At 41.9% G+C, this 25,330-nt stretch overlaps 1 protein-coding gene across 3 annotated transcripts in view; it reads left to right on the forward strand.

The window, feature by feature from the left end:
• The window catches only part of LOC135544096 (bifunctional heparan sulfate N-deacetylase/N-sulfotransferase 1-like), a 134,502-nt gene that overhangs the window by 32,394 nt on the left and 76,778 nt on the right, over positions 1 to 25,330 (forward strand). The gene's annotated exons all lie outside the window — the stretch shown is intronic.

Genomic DNA, 25,330 nt, shown 5'->3' on the forward strand with positions numbered 1-25,330 from the left:
CACCACCATGTTTGACAGTGGGTATGGTGTGTTCAGGGTGATGAGCTGTGTTGCTTTTACGCCAGTCTCAACAGTGTTGCTTTTACGCCAGTCTCAACAGTGAAGAGGCGACTCCGGGATGCTGGCCTTCTAGTCTGAGATATGGCTTTTACTTTGCAACTCTGCCTAGAAAGCCAGCATCACTGTTGACGTTGAGACGGGTGTTTTGCGGGTACTATTTATTGAAGCTGCCAATTGAGGACTTGTGAGGCATCTGTTTCTCAAACTAGACACTAATGTACTTGTCCTCTTGCTCAGTTGTGCACCAGGGCCTCACACTCTTTATATTCTGGTTAGAGCCAGTTTGCACTGTTCTGTGAAGGGAGTAGTACGCATCATTGCATGAGATCTTCAGTTTCTTGACAATTTCTCACGTGGAGTAGCCTTCATTTCTCGGAACTAGAATAGACTGATGAGTTTCAGAAGAAACATTTTGAGCCTGTAATCGAACCCACAAATGCTGATGGTCCAGACACTCAACTAGTCTATAGAAGGTCAGTTTAATTGCTTCTTTAAATCAGAACAACAGTTTTCAGCTGTGCTAACATAATTGCTTAAGTGAGAGGTGGAAGTGCCTGTACCTGTCACTTGCCGTTTTGAGTTGTGTGCCAGTGGTATGCTAGTAGCAGCCTGTTCAGCAGGCATTCTAACCTTGGGGGCTTGATCTGGCTAATTTAAACACAAAATATCCTCTGTCAAAACTTGGGTTCGAAGTTCGCACCGATATTGGATCACATCGAATACAGGAAATACGATATTGGGTTTCCAGTGCAAATGGATTGACTATTTCAAAATGAGGAACTAATATAGAGTAGTCGGAGGAGCTTGCCCATCTGGGCCGTTGCCCACGGTACTTGACCTGTCGAGCTGCTCAATATGGATTTGCTTTGAGTTTATTAGTTCTCAAAGAGATGTCCATTGTGAACAAATACAAAGTTCTAGTACTTGTTGTACTACACCACATGTAAGATCTTTGACTATTCATGTGTACTGCATTACTGAAAGAAATGGCATTTGGCTCATAGGCATTTTGTGTATTTCAACAAGTTTACATTTTCTTCACCTTCTGTACGTTAGGGAAGAAGTGGAGGAGAATGAATTATGAACTTTCATGAATAATTGAAAGTATTTGGCAGAATGTATTAATTCATATGTGAGAAAGGCATCTCTTAGAGCCATTTACTGTGCTGGGACTAACTCACAACACTGCCTGATTCTACAAGGCTGCTTCAACCTGGAGAATGATTAGCCAGTCAGGGCAGACAGACCTTTTGTCAAATTATGCATATTTAAGACCTCATGAGACATCGTCTTACGTCAGATGGCGTTACTCCTATGCAACGCTCGTCCCTCAACCGATCTGTCTTGTAGGATGTGGATGTTTTATATATTAAGTATTTGAATACTCCCGAGTATCTACCATTCAACAATGAAAACATCATCACTGCGTTCTCGTATGACTCTCCATGAAATAGGCAGAATAACTAGAAAAATTCTTACAAATGTGACAGTGATTTAATCGTTTGCCGTGGTGAGAAAAGAAAAGCTAAGCGGTGGCTTTCTCTTGCATAAATTATGTGCTGGGACGTCAGTCTCCAGTGCAATGACTTCAACTTGATTATCTGCTTCGCTTACTGTTGTAATGTTAGCTCGCTACACTGAACAAAAATACAGTTGAAGTTGGAAGTTTACATACCAATTAGTTTGTAGTCATTAACTCGTTTTTCAACACCTCCACAAATTTCTTGTTAACAACCTATAGTTTTGTCAAGTCGGTTAGGACATCGACTTGTGCCTGACACAAGTAATTTTTCCAACAATTATTGACAGACAGACAAATTTCACTATCACAATTCCAGTGGGTCAGAAGTTTACATACACTAAGTTGACTGCCTTCAAACTGCTTGGAATTTTCAGAAAATGATGTCATGGCTTTAGAAGCTTCTGATCGGCTAATTGACATCATTTGAGTCAATTGGAGGGGTGTACTTGTGCATGTATTTCAAGGCCTACCTGTAAAACTCAGTGCCTCTTTGCTTGCCATAATGGGAAAATCAAAAGAAATCAACCAAGACCTCAGAAAATACCTCCAAGTCTGGTTCATCCTTGGGAAAAATGTCCATACGCCTGAAGGTACCACGTTCATCTGTACAATGGTACGCAAGTATAAACACCATGGGACCACGCCGCCGTCATACCGCTCAGGAAGAAGACGTGTTCTGTCTCCTAGAGATGAACATACTATGGTGTGAAAAGGGCACATCAATCCCAGAACAACAGCAAAGAACCGTGTGAAGATGCTGGAGGAAACAGGTACAAAAGTATCTGTCCACAGTAAACATTATTTAAAAAAAAAAAAAAAATATATATATATATAAAAATATATGCATATATATTTTACCTTTATTTAACTAGGCAAGTCAGTTAAGAACAAATTCTTATTTTCAATGACGGCCTAGGAACAGTGGGTTTAACTGCCTGTTCAGGGGCAGAACGACAGATTTGTACCCTAAGCTTGGGGATTTGAACTTGCAACCTTTCGGCCCATAATGACAATCATTATTTTGGAGGAAAAAGGGGAGGCTTGCAACCAGTACACCATACCATGAAGTACGGGGTGGCAGCATCATGTTGCGGGGTGCTTTGCTGTGGAGGCCTGGTTGCTACTTTTGGAGAAATGTCCAACGCTCTAACCACTAGGCTACCCTGCCGCCCCATATTGACATAACCTGAAAGGCCTCTCAGCAAGGAAGAAGCCACCTCTCCAAAACGCCATAAATCCAGACTACGGTTTGCAACTTCACATGGGGACAAACATCGTACTTTTTGGAGAAATGCAAGGAGGCCTACAAACAAGGAGGCCTACAAACCTGACTCAGTTAAATCAGCTCTGTTAGGAGGAATGGGCCAAAATTCACCCAAGCTTGTGGAAGGCTACCCGAAACATGACCCAAGTTAAACAATTTGATGGCAATGCTACCAAATAGAGGTCGACCGATTTTAATTGGAATGGCCGATTTTTATAACAATCGGAAGTCGGTATTTTTGGAACCGATTTGGCCGAATTAAAATAAAAAAATGTTACATTTAATTTTTTTTTTTTTACACACTTTTATTTAACTAGGCAAGTCAGTTAAGAACACATTCTTATTTTCAATGACTGCTTCGGAACGGTGGGTTAACTGCCTCGTTCAGGGGCAGAACGACAGATTTTCACCTTGTCAGCTCGGGGGATCCATTCTTGCAACCTTACAGTTCACTTGTCCAACGCTATAACCACCTGCCTCTCGTTGCACTCCCCAAGGAGACTGCCTGTTACGCGAATGCAGTAAGCCAAGGTAAGTTGCTTGCTGGCATTAAACTTATCTTATCAAAAACAATCAATCATAATCACTAGTTAACTACACATGGTTGATGATATTACTAGTTTATCAAGCGTGTCCTGCATTGCATATAATCTCACTGAGCATACAAGTATCTGACTGAGCGGTGGGAGGCAGGAGCCGGCTCGTAAGAATTCATTCAAACAGCATTTTGTGCGTTTTGCCAGCAGCTCTTCGTTGTGTGTCAAGCACTGCGCTGTTTATGAATTCAAGCCTATCAACTCCCGAGATGAGGCTGGGGTAACCGAAGTGAAATGGCTAGCTAGTTAGCGGAGTGCGCGCTAATAGCGTTTTAAACGTCACTCGCTCTGAGACTTGGAGTAGTTATTCCCCTTGTTCTGCATGGTTAACACTGCTTTGAGTGTGGCTGTTGTCGATGTGTTCCTAGTTCGATCCCAGGGAGGAGCGAGGAGGAGACTGAAGCTTTACTGTTACACTGGCAATACTAAAGTGCCTACAAATGGTATAGAGGGAAATAGTCCTTTAATTCCTATAATAACTACAACCTAAAACTTCTTACCTGGGAATATTGAAGACTCATGTTAAAAGGAACCACCAGCTTTCATATGTTCTCATGTTCTGAGCAAGGAACTTAAACATTAGCTTTCTTACATGGCACATATTGCACTTTTACTTTCTTCTCCAACACTTTGTTTTTGCATTATTTAAACAATTCAACATGTTTCATTATTGATGTATGATATTAAGTTAAAATAAGTGTTAATTCAGTATTGTTGTAATTGTCATTATTATGAAAATTAAAAAAAAATCGTCCGATTAATCGGTATCGGCTTTTTTGGTCATCCAATAATCGGTATCGGTGTTGAAAAATCATAATCGGTTGACCTCTGATGTAAACTTCTGACCCACTGATGTGATGAAAGAAATAATAGCTGAAAGAAATAATTCTCTCTACTATTATTTGTACATTTCACATTCTTAAAGTAAAGTGGGGATCCTAACTGACCTAAAACAGGGAATTTTTACTTGGATTTGTCAAAAACTGAGTTTATATGTATTTGGCTAAGATGTGTAAACTTCCGACTTCAACTGTATATAAACGCAACATGCAACAATTTCAAAGATTTTAATGAGTTACAGTTCATATAATCAAATCAGTCATTTGAAATAAATTCATTAGGTCCTAATCTATGGATTTCACATGACTGGGAATGCAGACATGCATCTGTTGTTCACAGATTCCTTAAAAAAAAAATGGTAGGGGTGTATATCAGAAAGCAGTCAGTATCTAGTGTGACCACCATTTGCCTCATGCAGCATGACACATCTTCTTCGCATAGAGTTGATCAGTCTGTTGACTGTGACCAGTGGAATGTTGTCCCACTCCTTTTCAATGGCTGTGCAAAGTTGCTGGATATTGGCAGGAACTGAAACACGCTGTCTTACATATCGATCCAGAGCATCCCAAAAATGCACAATGGGTAACATGTGTAGTAAGTATGCAGGGCATGGAAGAACTGGGACATTTTCAACTTCCAGGAATTGTGTTCAGATCCTTGCAACATGGGGCCGTGCATTATCATGCTGAAACAGGAGGTGATGTCAGCGGATAAATGGTACCAGATTGGTCCTCAGGATTTCGTTATAGTATCTCTGTGCATTCAAATTGCCATAGATGAAATGCAATTGTGTTTGTTGTCCGTAGCTTATACTTGACCATACCATAACCCCACCTCCACCATGGGGCACTCTGATCACAACGTTGACATCAGCAAACTACACGCTGTCTACTATCTGCCCGGTAATGTTGACACCGGGATTAATCTGTGAAGAGCACACTTCTCCGATGTGCTTGTGGCCAACTTTGGTGAGCCTTTGCCCACTGAAGTCAGTTACAACGCTGAGCAGCAGTCAGGTCAAGACCCTGGTTTGGACGAAGAGCTGGCAGATGAGCTTCCCTGAGACAGTTTGTGTTTGTGCAAAAATCCTTTGTTTGTGCAAACCCGCGGTGTCATCAGCTGTTCGGGTAGCTGGTCTCAGATGATACCGCAGGTGAAGAAGCCATGTCTTGGGCTGACATGGTTACTTGTGGTAATTTATTTTATCTGGCAACTGCTCTGGTGGACATTCCTGCAGTCAGGATGCCAATTGCAAACTCCCTCAATTTGAGACATCTGTGGCATTGTGTGACACAACTGCACATTTGAGTGGGCTTTTATTGTCACTAGCACAAGGTGCACCTGTGTAATGATCATGCTGTTTAATCAGCTTATTGATATGCTACACCTGTCAGGTGGATGGATTATCTTAGCAAATGATAAATTGGCACTATCAGGGATGTGGACAAATTTGTGCATAACATTTGAGAGAAATAAGATTGCTTTGTTCTTGGAAAATGTATGCTATCTTTTTATTTCAGCTCATGAAACATGGGACCAACACTTTACATGTTGAGTTAATATATTTTTTTCAGTGTAGTTTTCTGACATACTGTTAAACTCCCGAGCTGACAAGGTAAAAATCTGTCGTTCTGCCCCTGAACAAGGCAGTTAACACCCACTGTTCCCCAGTAGGCTGTCATTGTAAATAATAATTTGTTCATAAGTGACTTGCCTTGTTCAATAAAAATATAAATGTTTGAAAAAAATGCCGTCTAAATTGTTTGAGGTTACCATACATTGTTTACCGGGTTTAATGTTTAATTCAGTCATGTCATGAATTAATCGGCAATAAGAAACTGCTAGCCATTGCCTGCTAATAGTGGAGAACTGCTAGCTAACTGGCAAGCACAAAACACAGTTGCCAACTTCGTGAGTACAGATCCGGCATACTAAGGTAAAAGAAATGTGACACTGTGTGTAAAGGGTAACACATTAGTGCAGGAAATGAAAATGCTGGGATTAAACCATTAACTAACTATGCAAATGAGCAAAAGCTGTGTGCATTTAGGAAATAGACATCTGGCTCAAATCGAAGACTGGCACAAATAAGCGCCTTTTTAAGTCATTAAAAGCTCTGGCTATTATTAGTTTTACTGTAGCTAGTTAGCTCTACTTTGTGAATTCACTCTGGCTATCTACTCCGATTTCAGAGCACTCTCGTCTGAGCGTGCCGGAGCGCAGAATAACTGATGAATTTACGAACGCTCCACACCTGTTGAATATGGCCGCTGTTAGTAAATATCTGCAAAAAAGCATAGTTAAATTGTTGTCACCAACATTAGCCAGTTAGCTTGGGTGCTTGACTGCCGTTGTGAGGTCAGAACGCTCGGATCAACCCTACTCTTCGGCCGGAGTGTCCAGTGTGCGCTCTGAACCCCCGAGAGCAAAACACTCTGAATTTACAAACGAACAATCTAACAACACTCTCTGAATTTACGAATGCACAGAACAAATTCACTAACACACCCATTGTGTGTGCAGCACTAAGTAAGTCGCTGGTTCGTTAGCATAATCTTTTCAGTGACCGGCCCAGCTAGCGGACTAATGTTGGACAAATTTATGCTAGCTTTAGTGTCCATTGACAAACTTGAAATACGGCGTTTTGAAGCACAACGGTTCTTAGCCAAATGTAAAATGTGGCGACTAAAACAGATACATTTAAACTTTTATGGGGCAGAAATGGGGTTCAGCAGACGGTCACCTAGGTAATGTTTTTAATGTTAGACAGCCGTTAAAGCCGGACTTCTTTTGATCTATACCATGACCCTTTGCGAGATACGAGACAGATCAGTGCAGGCGCTGTCAGACAATGCTCATTTGGGCCTTTGAACCAGTATCTTGGTAGAGGCACAGCCAACACTCAGCTACTGTAATGACCAACAGATGCTCCCCATTGTGATTAGTTGACTTGACTGTTGGCTTGTTTTCTAGTGCACACGTCTTTGAATTCTAATGAAATGGGCCTTTGAGAAAATGGATTGTTTGCTTTACGGTCACTGGCACTGACGGGTAGGCCCAGGGCACTGTGCATTGATTTACAATGTAGCTTTGTTTTGGTCTTTTAACCTGCTTTCAATTTGTTCTGTGTTTATTTTCCTATTTTTGTTTTAGGAGGAAATGTCAGAAGGACTTATTTTTTTCCTGAAGTTTTTAGAACCCTGCGTCTCATAGGAACATCCCCAATGCCAGAGTTTCCCAAAGTCGGTCCTGGGGACCCCAAGGGGTGAACTTTCAGTTTTTTGTCTTAGCACTACAGTTGATTTTAGAAATATTCAAAGCTTGATGAGTTTATTTGAATCAGTTGTATAGTGCTCGGCCAAAGACCTTTTGGGGTCCCTAGAATGGAATTTGGGAAATGCTGCCCTATTGTTATGTTTAACTAAATTAATTAATATAGTACTGTGGACCCTCATTTGAAAAACAACTCACTTGCATCTGTTCTGTCTGCCCTCAGACAGAAAAAGGACCCCCGGTCCAGACAAGGTCAGAGCAGGGCACGCGACGTCTACGGTGTGTCTGGCAGTAGTCTGGGCGCCTAGCCTCTGTCCCTGACTCAGTACCTGTCCCTGATTCAGTACCTTTGGCTCTCAGGGGCCTCGTTCCAAACCGCCAGCTCAGAGCTTTTATAACCCTCAGAGGGGACTTTAAAACACAAACGCTCACGCAGTAGAAAAGATGCAGAGGACAGCCACTAAACTGATGGGACCCAGGTGGCACTAAACTGCAGAGGCCACTGTGATAGTTCATAGTGACAGGCCAGTCAGAAGGTTGTCATTTGCATGCAGAAAGGGTTGATAGAGCTGAGTAGACAGTCAGTGCTCAAGTGTGAGTTTTACTTGCCTTTGGTTTTACCCCTGAAAATGGGCCTCCGCTTAGGCAGGCTACATAAACGTTTAAGTTATAGTGGGTTGGGGGGGGGGGGGCGTGGTAACCAACAGTGTTGCTATGTCCATGTGTCCATACAGAATCATTAAACACTCTTACACACTCAATCTGCCCATAGTTCATCAGGATGTCATGGGAAGTAGGCATGCAGAGCTGACTTCTCATGGCCCAGCTTTATAGTGGATGGAGCCTTGTCAGTGGAAGTAGTAGGCCTAAATCACAGCCATGTAGCCTTGACACATAATTACAGAGGAGGCTGTTAATATGGTCTCTACAAGACATTAGCATCTCACACTGGACCCAAAGACACTTGGCAATGTTTTTTTTTGAGGAATCAGCAGGGAGGCGAACAACACAAAACCCAACACTTTAAGCAGGTTATTCTGAGCATCGGCAGGACAGCATTCCTCTGTGGCGTTCTTTCAATCCATGCCCCCTCGTCAGACAGCGGGCTGGCAGATGGTCTGTCTGTGTGGGTGAACGTTGCTCTGCTGTGCCCTCTACTTCTCCCCAGCCAGCCAGCCTTTGCATGTCATCCCTGATCTCCCTTGTTTGCCCTGATTGATGGATTGTGTTGCGAGCAGCCTAGTTCTTCTGCAGGTATGTGCTGCAGCACCTGGTTCAGTATGACAGCATGTCGTCCCCACCAGCCATCTCTAAATTTGACTGGAATGTGTTCCAGAATAGGGTTGCTTTGCTGCCTGCATATCAGAACTGGTCCAGCTGTGTCTCTTGTTAATGAGAGCACAGCAGTGCTCCCAAGTTGGACAGTGGTTGAAGCCTGGTGATGAAAAGCTAGGCTACCTATTGAGACCAGATGAAGGGAAGCGAGAATGGAAGAATGGTCTTCTGAGTGAGATGTTGCTGCTGATTAAGATGCTTGACCCTGAAGCCTTGTTCCGTACACACATGGCCTATCATACTATAGTAGCTCTTTGGGTTCCATCTCTGCTCCCTGAGCATTAAGGCAGTCTTCACAACATTAATATTTTACTGTACGATCAGAGACAAATTCTGACACGTGGGAGGTTGGTTCCGTATATTCGGGGGAAAAAAAATATATATATATATATAAGCAGCAACATAAGATGTTGAACAACTTTTTTGGTTATGCTGGGGAAGAGGGAGGGAGAGTGGAATGTTTCCTTCAACCCCTCCCACACCCCCACGGCACTGCTCAAACGAGACCCCACCGACACTTTTTCTTCAGCAGCGATTCAACTCAATTATCTGAATGGCTGAGTCGCCTGTACCCTTTTCATAATGGCTTGTTGTGTTTAGGAATTCTCGGCATGCTGACAATTTACAATGGAGGGGGCCACATTGAACCACCCCTGCCTCACCTGTCTCCCTCAGCACCAAGCCAAATTAAACACAAAAGGTGACTCTTTTGTTTCCCCCCCCCACTCTTTCTCTCCCTCTCCGTTCCCCCTCTCATGCTCCCTCTTCTCCATGCCAAACCTCATGCCAGGCTTCTATTCTCTAAAGGCCTTTTATTTTGTTTTGGAACTGCTATGTAGTAGGTCTGGTATTCTTTTTATAGAATGATGTGTGCATATGGTAGTTATGTAAGGATATTTTATCTGGTAATCCTGCTTTAGTCACATATGCTCAAATTGGTGGCTTGAGCTGTCTGAACTGGACAATCGCCTGTTTCCTTTCCCATTTTATGTTTTTCATTTGTGATAGTTCTTTCGGGAATTAAAAGAGCAGTCGTGTTATTTGTCTGGTGTTCTCGTATTTTTGTAATGCCAACTGATTGTGTTGTGAGAACGTTGTTCACATTCATTGAAATTCTAATCTCTTGACTTAGAAAAATTGGAATGTTCATTGAATCAAAGTAGACCATGTATCACGGGATAAAGACTTAATTTCTTCCATTCTGTTAAATGGCTTCTATGCGTTTTGCCTCCAACTTCATGTTTTTTTTAATAACACATGGGTTGTTTAGGATTTAAAGCTCACGGCAGAGTTTTTCCTTTCCTTTCTCTCTCAGGCTTCCAGGACACTGGAGCTATGGGGATGTGTCAGGAGCACTGAAAGGGGACGGGTGAAAAAAAATATTTCTCTGTTCTGACTAAATCCGTGGTCCTCTTCCACTTAATCACCTTCTCCCCTTGGTGTGTTCCAGTCAGCTCCCTCTGAACATGCCTCATCCACCGGCATGTTATTGCAGCCTCCTCCCCACCAGACACCGCTCCCCATGCGTTTTGAATCCATCAACCCACCCCTCGTCTCCTCTGTTCCCCAACGGTGACACCATCGGAGCAGGGAAGTGTAATGACCTAAATTGATGTACTTCAGGGTGAGACGACACCATTTAAGTGAGGGATGCAGCTGCCATGAAGCCAATCGCTCCCTAGTGCATTGGTCCTGCTCGCTTCTCCAGTCCCCACGCCTTGTCGTCTTAACTTCCAAGCTCTGGGCAGTGGTGTAACTTTGTATCACTGTGTGACGCGATTAGTGAGGCCACACACTGAAGAGTCAAACTCTAATCGCTGGGGGGTATTCAACCCCACAGATAATAGAATGTACGGAATGCCCTCTTCCAATCTCTCCCTATATATGCTGTGGATTGCAATGGGAGCTGACTTTTTTTTTTATATATAAGAATTCAGTCAACATACGTAGTTGGAAATGTCTAGGGCTTTATCTTATCATGGTGGACACAGAAACTATGGAGAGGAAATGGATGTTTAGTAGTATTCAATATAATAGCACAGTGCTCTCTTCTAGGTCCAATCAGGTGTTAAGGGGACTTCTTAGGGATCAAATCCCATTAACGGGATCGATTTGAAAACATCCGGTGAAATGGCAGAACGGCAAATTTAAATTATTAGAAATATTTAACTTTCACACAATTAGAAGTGCAATACACCAAATTAAAGCTGTATTTCTTGTTAATCCAGCAACCGTGTCAAATTTCAAAAAGGCTTTACGGGGAAAGCAAACCCATGCTATTATGAGGACCGCACCCCATCAAACAAACACAGACAATCATATATAGAAATAATTATATATTCATGCTTTACCTTTGACGAGCTTCTTCTGTTGGCACTCCAATATGTCCCATAAACATCACAAATGGTCCTTTTGTTCAATTAATTCCGTTGTTATATATCCCAAACGTCCATTTATTTGGTGCATTTGATCCAGAAAAACACCTGTTCGAACTCGTGCAACATGACTACAAAATATCTAAGTTACCTGTAATCTTTGTCCAAACATTTCAAACAACTTTCCTAATACAACTTTAGGTATTTTTTTAAACGTAAATAATCAATCCAAATTTAAGAGGGGATAAACTGCGTTCAATAGCAGATAAAAACCAAGTGGAGCGAGCTTTCAGGTCGCGCACCCCCTAACAAACAGTACACTACACTCGACCCTCGTTCTGAACAGCCCTACTTCTTCATTACACAAAGGAAAAACATCAACCAATTTCTAAAGACTGTTGACATCCAGTGAAAGCGATAGGAACTACAAGCAAGTGCCTTAAAAATCTCTTTTCAATGGGTTGGTTTGTCCTCAGGGTTTCGCATGCCAAATAATTTCTGTTATACTCAGACATCATTCAAACAGTTTTAGGAACTTCAGTGTTTTCTATCCAAACCTACTAATAATATCCTAGCTTCAGGGCCTGAGTAGTAGGCAGTTTACTTTGGGCACGCTTTTCATCCGGACGTGAAAATACCCCCCCCCCCCCCCCCCCCCCCCCCTAGCCTAGAGAAGTTAAGGGGAAATACACTAGTGTCTACAAATAGCTCTCTAAAATCAAATCAAACTTTATTTGTCACGTGTGTTGAATACAACAAGTCTAGAGGGGTACAGGGGGTACTGAGTCAATGTGCAGAGGTACAGGCTTTGTGCTCACTGACAAAGCAAGGCCTTACACATTCTGAATGACTGATTAAACAATTATTGTATTCTTCAGGGTCAAAATATAAATATAGCTATTGAGTTTAATCTGATCTAAGTTTAAGCCAATCTCAGATGAAGATGAGGGTTATTGTTTGGTGTGTTTGCTCAGGGTAAGAGAGGAATTATAGAGTGGACGTGAAAAGGTGGGGCAGTCTCCCTGCGTTGTGATTGGAGAAGCCAAGAGTGAGTGTCATTGATCTGGATGTTGGAGATGTGTGCTGCAGCCCGAGGTCATCCCTAGTGTTTCAGAACTGAATTGCTGATTCTAGAAAACGTGCGATCCTAAATGTCACCACGCTCTCTTCCTGGGAAAGGGCTGGCATGTCATCAACACGTTTCGGATGCCGCTGTGCACCTTCAATCGACTTTTGAATGCAGCCCTATTTTTCCTCCTCTGTTCTTATTTACTGTGCTCCGTTAAAGTGAGAGCGTAGTTATTTTATCCTCAGTTTGGTACAGAAAAGTCTACACTTGTAGCAGTTTTACTGAGCTAAATGTCAAGGTCAGTAGAGTACAGATTATAGGCCTCATGGATCATTTTTAAGGAACCCCATGAGGCATTGCCAGAGAGGGTTGGATGTGAAAACAGAGTTATGGGAGAGACATCCCCCCTCACCACAGCCTTAAGAATGTATGGTATCTGGTATTTAATAAAGTACTGGTATGCAGTCTCCATAGGCAACCCTGCTAATGGATATCATGAGGAGCAGCCCATGCCTGTGGTTCCAGCACTTACTCCATTTCTATATCAATCCATCAGTCAAATGTACAGTGGCAAGTGAATGTGAATCCTTTGTAATTACCTGGATTTCTGCATAAATTTGACATTAACATTTTATCTGATCTTCATCGAAGTCACAACAATAGACAAAGTGTGCTTAAACGAATAACACAGAAATGATTATATTTCTCTTGTCTATATTGAATACATCATGTAAATATTCAGTGTAGGTTGAACAAAGTATGTAAACCTCTAGGCTAATGACTTCTCCAAAAGCTAATTGGAGTCAGGAGTCAACTAACCTGGAGTCGAATCAATGAGACGAGATTGGAGATTTTGGTTACAGCTGCCCTGCCCCATAAACACTCACAAAATCTGAGTTTGCTATTCACAAGAAGCATTGCCTGACGTGAACCATGCTTCGAACAAAAAATCTCAGAAGACCTAAAATTAAGAATTGTTGCGTTGCATAAAGCTAGAAAGGATTACAAAAGTATCTCTAGAAGTCAGTCCATGGTAAGACAAATTGTCTAAAAATTTTGAAATTTCAGCACTGTTGCAAGTCTCCCTAGGGGCTGTTGTCCTGCAAATCTGACTGCAAGAGCACAGCGCAGAATGCTCAATGAGGTTAAGAAGAATCCTAGAGTGTCAGCTAAAGATGTACAGAAATCTCTGGAACATGCTAACATCTCTGTTGACGAGTCTACGATAAATAAAAACACTAAACAAGAATGGTGTTCTTGGGAGGACACCACGGAAGAAGCCACTGCTGTCCAAAAAAACCCATTGCTGCACGTCTGAAGTTTGAAAGAGCACCTGGATGTTCCACAGCTCTACTGGCAAAATATTCTGTGGACAGATGAAACTACAGTCTAGTTGTTTGGATGGAACACACAACACTAGGCGTGCTGTGCCTTTTTTTTTCTCCACACACGCATCAAAACCTCATCCCAACTGTAAACTATGGTGGAGGGTGCATCATGGTTTGGGGCTGCCTCGGGGCCTAGACAGCTTGCTATCACTTATGAAGAACACTTCCTCCCAGCTGCCCACTGCACTGAGGATAGGAAACACTGTCACCACTATAATTGAGAATTTCAATAAGCATTTTACTACGGCTGGCCATGCTTTCCACCTGGCTACGCTTACCCCGGTCAACAGCACTTCACCCCCCACAGCAACTCGCCCAAGCCTTCCCCAGTTCTCCTTCTCCCAAATCCAGTCAGCTAATGTCCTGAAAGAGCTGCTAAATCTGGACCCCAACAAATCAGCCGGGCTAGACAATCTGGACCCTTTCTAAAATTGTTGCAACCCCTATTACTAGCCTGTTCAACCTCTTTCGTGTCGTCTGACATTTCCCAAGATTGGAAAGCAGCTGCGGTCGTCCCCATCTTCAAACTCTTGACCCAAACTGCTACAGACCTATATCTATCCAACTTGCTTTTCTAAGGTCTTCGAAAGCCAAGTTAACAAACAGATTACCGACCATTTCGAAACCCACCGTACCTTCTCTGCTATGCAATCTGGTTTCAGAGCTGGTCATGGGTGCACCTCAGCCACGCTCAAGGTCCTAAACGATATCAAACCGCCGTCGATAAGAAACAATACAGTGTAGCCGTATTCATTGACCTGTTGTCCGGGCCTCTGGCAGTCTCTATGGGGGTGCCACAGGGTTCAATTCTTGGACCGACTCTCTTCTCTGTATACATCAATGATGTCGCTCTTGCTGCTGGTGAGTCTCTGATCCACCTCTACGCAGACGACACCATTCTGTATACTTCTGGCCTTTCGTTGGACACTGCGTTAACAACCCTCCAGGCAAGCTTCAATGCCATACAACTCTCCTTCCGTGGCCTCCAATTGCTCTTATATACAAGTAAAACTAAATGCATGCTCTTCAACCGATCGCTGCCTGCACCTGCCGCCCGTCCAACATCGCTACTCTGGACAGTTTTAACTTAGAATATGTGGACAACTTCAAATACCTAGATGTCTGGTTAGACTGTAAACTCTCCTTCCAGACTCACATCAAACATCTCCAATCCAAAGTTAAATCTAAAATTGGCTTCCTATTGTGCAACAAAGCACCCTTCACTCATGCTGTCAAACACCCTTAAACTGACCTTCCTACCAATCCTCGACTTCGGCGATGTCATTTACAAAATTGCCTCCAATACCCTACTCAATACATTGGATGCAGTTTATCACAGTGCCATCTGTTTTGTCACCAAAGCCCCATATACTACCCACCACTGCGACCTGTACACTCTCGTTGGCTGGCCCTCGCTTTATACTCATCGCCAAACCCACTGGCTCCAGGTCATCTACAAGACCCTGCTAGGTAAAGACCCCCCTTATCTCAGCTCACTGGTCACCATAGCAGCACCCACCTGTAGCACGCGCTCCAGCAGGTATATATCTCTGGTCTCCCCCAAAACCAATTCTTCCTTTGGCCGCCTCTCCTTCCAGTTCTCTGCTGCCAATGACTGGAACAAACTACAAAAATCTCTGAAACTGGAAACACTTATCTTCCTCGCTAGCTTTAAGCACCAGCTATCAGAGCAGCTCACAGATTATTGCACCTGTACATAGCCCATCTATAATTTAGCCCAAACAACTACCTCTCCCCCTACTGTATTTATTTATTTTGCTTTATTTTGCTTCTTTGCACCCCATTATTTCTATCTCTACTTTGCACATTCTTTCACTGCAAATCTACCATTCCAGTGTTTTACTTACTATATTGTATTTACTTTGCCACCATGGCCTTTTTTTTGCCTTTACCTCCCTTATCTCACCTCATTTGCTCACATTGTATATAGACTTATTTTTCTACTGTATTATTGACTGTTTGTTTTACTCTGTGTAACGCTGTGTTGTTGTATGTGTCAAACTGCTTTGTTTTATCTTGGCCAGGTCCCAATTGTAAATGAGAACTTGTTCTCAACTTGCCTACCTGGTTAAATAAAGGTGAAATAAAAATAAATAAATAAAAATGAATTCCCAAGTTTATCAAGACATTTTGCAGGAGAATGTTAGGCTGTCTATCCAGACACCCCAAGAATATTGCTGAACTGAAAAAGCTTTGTAAAGAGGAATGGACTTTGTGCAGGTCTGATCCTGGGGCGGCAGGGTAGCCTAGTGGTTAGAGCGTTGGACTAGTAACCGGAAGGTTGCAAGTTCAACCCCCCAAGGTACAAATCTGTCGTTCTGCCCCTGAACAGGCAGTTAACCCACTGTTCCTAGGCCGCCATTGAAAAAAATAATTTGTTGTAACTGACTTGCCTAATTAAATAAAGGTAAAATGAATGTAAAAAATCTGCAACTACAGAAAACGTTTGGTTGAGGTTATTGCTGCCAAATTTGGGTCAACCTGTTATTAAATCCAAGGGTTCACATACTTTTTCCATACAGCACTGTGAATGTTTACATGGTGTGTTCAATAAAGACATGAAAACATATAATTATTTGTGTTATTCGTTTTGTGCAGACTGTTCGTCTATTGTTGTGACCATATTTATGCCAAAATCCAGGTAATTCTAAAGGGTTCACATGCGTTTTCTTCCCACTGTGTTTATATAGCCCTTTTAACATCAGCAGATGTCACAAAGTGCTTATAGAGAAACCCAGCCTGAAACCCCACAGAGGGCAAGAAATGCAGATGTAGAAGCACAGTGGTTAGGAAAAACTCCCTGGAAAGGCAGGAACCTAGGAAGAAACCTAGAGAGGAACAAGGCTATGAAGGGTGGCCAGTCCTCTTCTGGTTGTGTCGGGTGGAGATTGAGTACATGGCCATTAAGGCTAGATTGTTCTTCAAGATGTTTGTATTTGCCAGCAGGGTCAAATAATAATCACAGGGGTTATAGAGGGTGCAACAGGTCAGCACCTTTCTAGGGCAGGCGTTCTGCTAAAGGAACCCCTCGACAACATTCTGCTGAAAAGGCAGCTAGCAAAATATTATTATTTTTTTTAGAAATATGTAGCTTTCACACATTAACAAGTCCAATACACCAAATGAAAGATAAACATCTTGTTAATCTGCCCATCGTGTCCGATTTCAAATATGATTTACAGGGAAAGCACAACATATGATTATGTTAGGTCATAGCCAAGTAAAAAAAAACACAGCCATTTTCCCAGCCAAAGATAGGAGTCACAAAAAGCAGAAATAGAGATGAAAAATTCATCACTAACCTTTGATCTTCATCAGATGACACTCATAAGACATCATGTTACACAATACAATAATGTTTTGTTTGATAATGTGCATATTTATATCCCAAAATCTCAGTTTACGTTGGCGTGTTACGTGCAGTAATGTTTTGATTCCAAAACATCCGGTGATTTAGCAGAAATACTCATAAACATTGATAAAAGATACAAGTGTTATTCACAGAATTAAAGATTTAAGACTTCTCCTTAATGCAACTGCTGTGTCAGAGTTTTAAAAAACTTTACGGAAAAAGCCTAATCTGAGAACGGCGCTCAACCCAAAACAGCCAGAGGATATCCGATATCCGTACCCATATCCGCCATTTTGGAGTCAACAGAAGTTAGGAATAACACCATAAATATTCACTTACCTTTGATCTTCGTCAGAAGGCACTCCCAGGAATCCCAGTTCGACAATAAATGACTGATTTGTTCCATAAAGTCCATCATTTATGTCCAAATAGCCACTTGTTGTTTGCGTGTTCAGCCCAGTAATCCATCTTCATGAGGCGTGTGCACTTCATCCAGACAAACTTGAAAAGTTCCTTTACAGTCCTTTAGAAACATGTCAAACAATGTATGGAATCAATCTTTAGGATGTTTTTAACATAAAACATCAAGGTTCCAACCGGAGAATTCCTATGTCTGAAGAAAAGCACTGAAACGAGCTAACTCTGCCGGGAGGGCACGTCACAAGCCTGAGACACTCTGCCAGACCACTGACTCAAACAGGTCTCATGAGCCCCTCCTTTATAGTAGAATCCTCATTCAAGTTTCTGAAGACTGTTGACATCTAGTGGAAGCCGTAGGAAGTGCAACTTGACTCCATAGACACTGTGCATTCGGTAGGCCAAGCTTTGAAAAACTACAAACCTCAGATGTCCCACTTCTTGATTGGATTTTTCTCAGGTTTTCACCTGCCATATTAGTTCTGTAACACTCAGACATCATTCAAACAGTTTTAGAAACTTCATAGTGTTTTCTATCCAATACTAATAATAATATGCATATATTAGCATCTGGGACAGAGTAGGAGGCGGTTCACTCTGGGCACGCTATTCATCCAAAAGTGAAAATACTGCCCCCTATCCCAAAAGAGTTAAGAGTAAATTACAGTTGGCTTTTCATAGCTGAGCCTTGAGGTTGAGACAGCAGGTGCGGGATAAAGTAGACTGTGTACACCACCTAAAGCAGTAAGGACAGGAAAGCAGGTAGGTATGCCAATGCTCGGTCTACCATCTGTTAGCTGGTGATGATTGAATTGCTTCTTAAGTCTGTGTTTGTTTAACCGATGCCAAAGATGGGACAATTCTAAGAACTCAAACTATTCTTAATTCCTCTGTTGATGTGCTTGTCAGCTCAGATTGGCTTTTCCACTGGTATTTCACTTTTTGGGGTGCTGCCATGTATTTATTAGCTCCATACAACGGTAGAATAATAGTTGTCTGTAGTCCCCCAGATGTGCTATTTTGTAAACGTACAGTATATACACATCAATGACGGTGTAACAAAAAGGTTTCTCCTGGAAAAGATCAATGGCTGCGAGAGCTCCTGCCGTTTTTAATTGGTCGGGCTCGAGTCGTGAAGATTCTCTGGGAAGGCCAAGCCTATTGGTTTTCTTTACCATCCACTAGAGTAAACTCTGCCTTCACCCACGCTTGGACCATGACAGGCTGATGTATCACTCTCGGCTTTCTTTAGCATTTCCCCCTCTCTCCTAAACCTTTCTCACCTCCCCACCCTGAACCTAGTATACTATACCCTTCTATATGGCCCCCTCACACACACTCATCTTTCCATTCACTGCCCGTTTTGTTTTCTGCAGCTAGATATAGAAGCTGACAACATTAGTGCTGTGGATGTCCCCCTCTTTTCTTTTTAAGATGGAATGATTAGTAATCTCCTGCCCCAGGTTAAGGAATGCACACATTCTTCTAGAATGAATTGAGTGTCCTCTTGGAACATAAAAAAAATGGTTTTTTTGGTTGTCGTTTTTCATAGTAGTTGTAACAAGGTTACCATTAGAAGGTGCTGTCTGTTCCCCCACCTCTCCCAAATGAAGATTAATGAGGAAGTGTGTGTGTGTCTACGGGTGCCAGCAGGGACCAAAATATATTTAGTAACTTGTCTCTCCGCTGAACGTTCGGAGGGGATGAACAGTAGGATGCACATGTTCTCCATCATTTTCACCTTGTAGTCTTACAGCAGACACACATCCAAGCCACACATTCAAGCTAGTATGGATTCATTTATGATCCAGTGAGACAACTGCTCTAGGATTTAATGGGTGTTATTGGAGAAAACTGAGGATGGATCAACAACATTGTAGTTACTCCAGAAAACTAACATAAATGACAGAGTGAAATGAAGGAATTCTGTACAGATCTTTTTTTCTCCCCAAAACAAAAATGTGGCTAAGGAATTCACTTTTTGTCCTGAATACAAAGTGCTATGTTTGAGGCAAATACAACACATTACTGAGTACCACTCTTCATATTTTGAAGCATGGTGGTGGCTGCATCATGTTATGGATATGCTTGTCATTGGCAAGGAATAGGGAGCTTTTTTGGATAAAAAAAAACTGGAGTATTGTTAACGGAGTATTGCAAAATCCTAGAGGAGAACCTGGTTGTCTGCTACCAACAGACACTGGGAGACAAATAAACCTTTCAGCAGGACAATAACCTAAAATGCAAGGACAAATATACACAAGTTGCTTACCAAGACCACACTGAATGCTCCGGAGTGGCCAAATTACAGTTTTGACTTAAATCACTTTGAAAATCAACTGCGAGATTTTAAAATGGCTGTCTAACAACCGACTTGACAGAGCTTGAAAAGAAATAAAGAAATAAAGAAATGGATAAAGTGCATATTGTACAATCCAGTTGTGCAAAACTCTTAGAGACTTACCTAGAAATATGTACACCTGTAGTCACTGCCAAAGGTTCTTTTACAAAGTATTGACTTGAGTGTGAACAATTATGTAAATTATATATATAATGTAAATTTCCCTATTTTTTTCACTTTGTCTTTCTGGGGTATTGTGTTGAGATGGTGTGAAAAAAATGCTATCTAGTCCAGTCAAGTGGTGTGAATACTTTCTGAAGGCACTGTAAGACATGCCTCATAATATTAAACTCAGCTTTCAAACAGTTGTGTATGTTTTCAAAATGCATATGGCTTCCATCTCACATTGTAAAGTGGTGGGTGACGTGCTGATTTTATGGTGAATGTGAGCCACACTTCAATTACCAGTTGAGATATAAAAATAGTCGCTATTTTTTTAATCGTCCACCAAAACTGTTTTTAACACAGGATTGTGTTTAGAATTTCTGCACAGTGAAAGCATGAAAGCATGTTATACTCAAAAAGCAACCAGCTGACGAGCTGCAGGAGAAATCCTACTCAAAATAGGCGCTGTATGCCGTTCTCGTGTGATGGTTGTTTTGGATAAATAAGATACATAATGACTGATGAAAATACACAGGCCAATTTAATTCCAGTAAATTATGCAAATGAACCTATAGACCGATAAGCATGGCGGTAAAATGTATATACAGCAACTGGTATTTCCATCAATGAATAAAAAGCATTATTTTACAATGGGATTTTATTTCTCCCTATCATTTTGGCCGGCAACACTTTATCGTCTTTTTTTGGGGGGCCAAAAGTTGTTTAGCTGGCTAATGGAAACCCTGTAACTGAGGTAGTGGGTCCTTTTCAGGGAGTAAAATGATTAACTGAGTTTCTGGGCTAATAAACAGGGGGAGGTTTTGAGTTTCTTAACAGGGTTTTGGGTAGACATCCTATTATGTCTCACACAACGAACAGATCTGCACGCCTCCAGTTAGTCTCAATTATGTTAGCCCTAATCTATTTACTGGCCATGGAACAGATAGCTCCCCTTGGCTTATTTAAACATTTAAAAAAACACACACACAAACGGCAAAGGAAAGATAGCACGTGTGGGTTATTTGTGCAGCTGGTTCCAATCAATAGAGCTGGATGTAAAGTTGTGGTGGGATCAGGGTAAGTTTACTTTTGTCTGTATGTGTGTATGTATATATCTTCCTCTGGGGGGCACTACCTGGCATCACTCAGCTGGTGTTGGTTGGCTTGTCTCAGCCAGATGGAAGCTGGGTAATGAGTTGTTGTGCATTATACACCAGACAGGTCAAGGTCACAGCAATGTCTAGGATGGCATTACAATACCAGGGATGATTAATTAACCATGTAAAGACCTTGGTCTCATACTGAGCTATGCAGAAGTGTCATTACGTACAGGATAGTGCAGTCGTGGCCAAAGGTTTTGAGAATGACAAGTATTCATTTCCACAAAGTTTTCTGCTTCAGTGTCTTTAGATATTTTTGTCAGATGTTACTATGGAATACTGAAGTACAATTACAAGCATTTCATAAGTGTCAAAGGCTTTTATTGACAATTACATGAAGTTGATACAGAGAGTCAATATTTGCAGTGTTGACCCTTCTTTTTCAAGACCTCTGCAATCCGCCATGGCATGTTGTCAATTAACTTCTGGGCCACATCCTGACTGATGGCAGCCCATTCTTGAATAAACAATGCTTGGAGTTTGTCAGAATTATTATTATTTTTTGTCCACCCGCCTTAAGAATTGACCACATGTTCTCAATGGGATTAAGGTCTGAGAAGTTTCCTGGCCATGGACCCAAAATATCAATATTTTGTTCCCCGAGCCACTTAGTTATCACTTTTGCCTTATGACAAGGTATTCCATCATGCTGGAAAGGGCATTGTTCGTCACCAAACTGTTCCTGGATGGTTGGGAGAAGTTGCTCTCGGAAGATGTGTTGGTACCATTCTTTATTCATGGCTGTGTTCTTAGGCAAAATTGTGAGTGAGCCCACTCCCTTGGCTGAGAAGCAACCCCACACATGAATGATCTCAGGATGCTTTACTGTTGGCGTGACACAGGACTGATGGTCGCGCTCACCTTGTCTTCTCCTGACAAGCTTTTTTCCGGATGCCCCAAACAATCGGAAAGGGGATTCATCAGAGAAAATGATTTTATCACTGTCCTCAGCAGTCCAAACCCTGATGCACTCACACCTCCCAGCTGCCATTCCTGAGCAAGCTCTGTACTGGTGGTGCCCCGATCCCGCAGCTGAATCAACTTTAGGAGATGGTCCTGGCGCTGGCTGGACTTTCCTGGGCACCCTGAAGCTTTCTTCACAACAATTGAACCGCTCTCCTTGAAGTTCTTGATGATCCGATAAATGGTTGATTTAGGTGCAATCTTACTGGCAGCAATATCCTTGCCTGTGAAGCCCTTTTTGTGCAAAGCAATGATGACGGCAGGCGTTTCCTTTCAGGTAGCCATGGTTGACAGAGGAAGAACAAGGATTCCAAGCACCACCCTCTTTTTGAAGCTTCCAGTCTGTTATTTGAACTCAATCAGCATGACAGAGTGATCCTTGATGAAAGCCTTCTCCAGAGCGCTCAGGACCTCAGACTAGGGCGAAGGTCCACCTTCCAACAGGACAACGAACCTAAGCACACAGCCAAGACAACACAGGAGTCGCTTCGGGACAAGTCTCTGAATGTCCTTGAGGGGCCCAGCCAGTGGCTGGACTTGAACCCCATTGAAAAATCTCTGGAGTGACTTGGTATTAGTTGTGAAAAAACATAATTAAAAAAATATATCAATTTTAGAATAAGGCTGTAATCGAACAATGTGGAAAAATTGAAGGGGTCTGAATATTTTTTTAAATGCACTGTATTGGCGCCGTTCTATCGATTTTTCCTGGGGTCATTTCATGTGTATCTGAGCTATTGCCGTTCAAGCAGGCAGAAATTCGGGCAGTATGACAAAGCGATAAATCTGCCCTCACTACACTAGAAGTTAATAGGAATATGACTTTTAGATCACAACAACGTCTATCATTCATGTCAGATTTCAATACTGGCCGATGTCATGACTCGTCTCGCGAGCCATTAATCATATTTTTTGAGATATTCCTACCAAGATATTTTCAAATTTAGCAGAGGGTCCATCACATTTCTCCTATTTGTCTGCTTTGTCAGTCCAGTTGCATGGCATGGTGACATTGCACTGCCGTTGTGATTGTCAGACTCTACTGTGCGAGGCACGTCGATCTGCAGGTTGAACATAGTGAGATTGTATACTCCTAAATTGATAGGGCAGTTTGTTTAAGCCATTTTATAGAAAACTAGCTACTTCACATGTTGATATTGACTGGTATTATTGTGTGTAGCTATGTTAGCTAGCTTGACAGCTAGCCAGCCCATAGAGTAGTGCGTTGTGGGTTTTGTAGTCGACTTGAGCTGTAACAGATTTCCACAATGATTTTAACATGTTGCTACTACCATACAACAAAATTAAAAATTTGTTTAGAAAAAACGTTATCACATTTGAGTGTCATTTAACACTAAATTGTAGGAATTAGTGGTTTTGGGTTGATTTTTCCTTTAAGAGTAGAGGGACGATGCTGCTCCAAGCATCTGGGTTTGGGGCGGAATTGCTGCCCTGTTCATGCTCACTAGTAATTACACACTGCTTCCAATTATCCCCAGTAATGTGACATCCAAGGGTACTTCCATAGGAATCACAGAACGGTGTAATACAGATCGCCTCCCCAGATTCTGACAAAGGTTAGTGAAATATACATCCTGCCTTTTTGTAAACAGGAGTGAGCAATGTAGATTGGTTTCTCTGTCTGAGACATATAAACAAGTTGTGTTCCAATTCTTTCTCTCGCCCCTGGATTTATGGTAATAGCTATGGCGTTGTGTTCCCCAGAATTAATTTAGCCAGTTAAAGTGGACACAGGATAGCAAAATTGCAGTTCCCTAAGTCATTTCCTCTGTCTCTGCTTTCTGGGGAATATGTGTGACGGAGAGTGAGGGGGATGGAGATGAGGGTCAGCGTGTTTTTTCTGCGGATGAGGAAAGTGGCATTGTCTGGCTAGAAAAGACTTGGGCAAAATACGGCCCACAAATTGATTTTGGCTAGAAGAACAAATCGTCCCCCCCAAAAAACAGCGAGGGTCCTCCTGTTGAATTTCGAAATCGCAATGTTGCCCCCAGCCAAAAATGATTGCCCACACTGAACGAGAGCCACTGTGACTTTAAATCAGCAAAACAAGCTAAACGTTAACCATGTAAGTTAATTCTTAACTCAAATGCTTGATACCCTCAGGCTGACGCGCTCTACGGGTTCCCTGGGGAAGGTATCACAATTTACGATGATCTCTTTATTCTGGATATTTTCCAACGTACAGTATGTAAAGTTGATTTACACCGTATGAAAACTCTTCAAGTTACAATGTTTTCGTTATAACGTCTTTGTGCAACTTTTAATGACATCACAAAATAGACATACATTTTCCATATTCCATCTCTCATCAGACTCGATAACTCAGATGTTGAACTATATTGTCTCCATGTCCATGGTTTAATGTTGTAGTTTTGGGCAGTAAACTCTTCATAAGACACACAGGCATTCCGATCATCCAAACTAGGCCCCAAAAGGAATCGTCTGCTGTCTATGGTTTACGATTGACGTGAGGTGTCATAAAACCCACACATCCATCCATCTGCGGGAGAGGGAGAGCTCTGTACAGCCGATCTACTGTAACCTGATCTTTTGGATCCTCACAGGAGTCATGACACATAAATCGCAATATTGACATATATATATTTTAGAACACCTACCCATTCAAGGGTTTTTCTTTATTTTGACTATTTTCTACATTGTAGAATAATAGTGAAGACATCAACACTATGAAATAACACATGGAATCATGTAGTAACAACAAAGTGTTTTATATTTGAGATTCTTCAAATAGCTACCCTTTGCCTTGATGACAGCTTTTTTCGCTCTTGACATTCTCTCAACCAGCTTCATGCGGTAGTCCCCTGGAATGCATTTAAATTAACAGGTGTGCCTTGTTAAAAGTTCATTTGTGGAATTTCTTTCCTTCTTAATGCGTTTGAGCCAAACAGTTGTGTTGTGACAAGGTAGGGGTAGTATGCAGAAGATAGCCCTATTTGGTAAAAGACAAAGTCCATATTATGGCAAGAACAGCTCAAATAAGCAAAGAGTAACGATAGTCCATTACATTAAGACACGAAGGTCAGTCAATATGGAAAATGTCAATATGAGGATAAGTTCATTAGTTACCAGCTTCAAAAATTGCAGCCCAAATAAGCGCTTCATCGAGTTCAAGTAACAGACAAATCTCAGCATCAACTGTTCAGAGGA

The sequence above is a fragment of the Oncorhynchus masou genome, chromosome 8 (assembly GCF_036934945.1).
Source record: "Oncorhynchus masou masou isolate Uvic2021 chromosome 8, UVic_Omas_1.1, whole genome shotgun sequence".
NCBI lineage: Eukaryota > Metazoa > Chordata > Actinopteri > Salmoniformes > Salmonidae > Oncorhynchus > Oncorhynchus masou.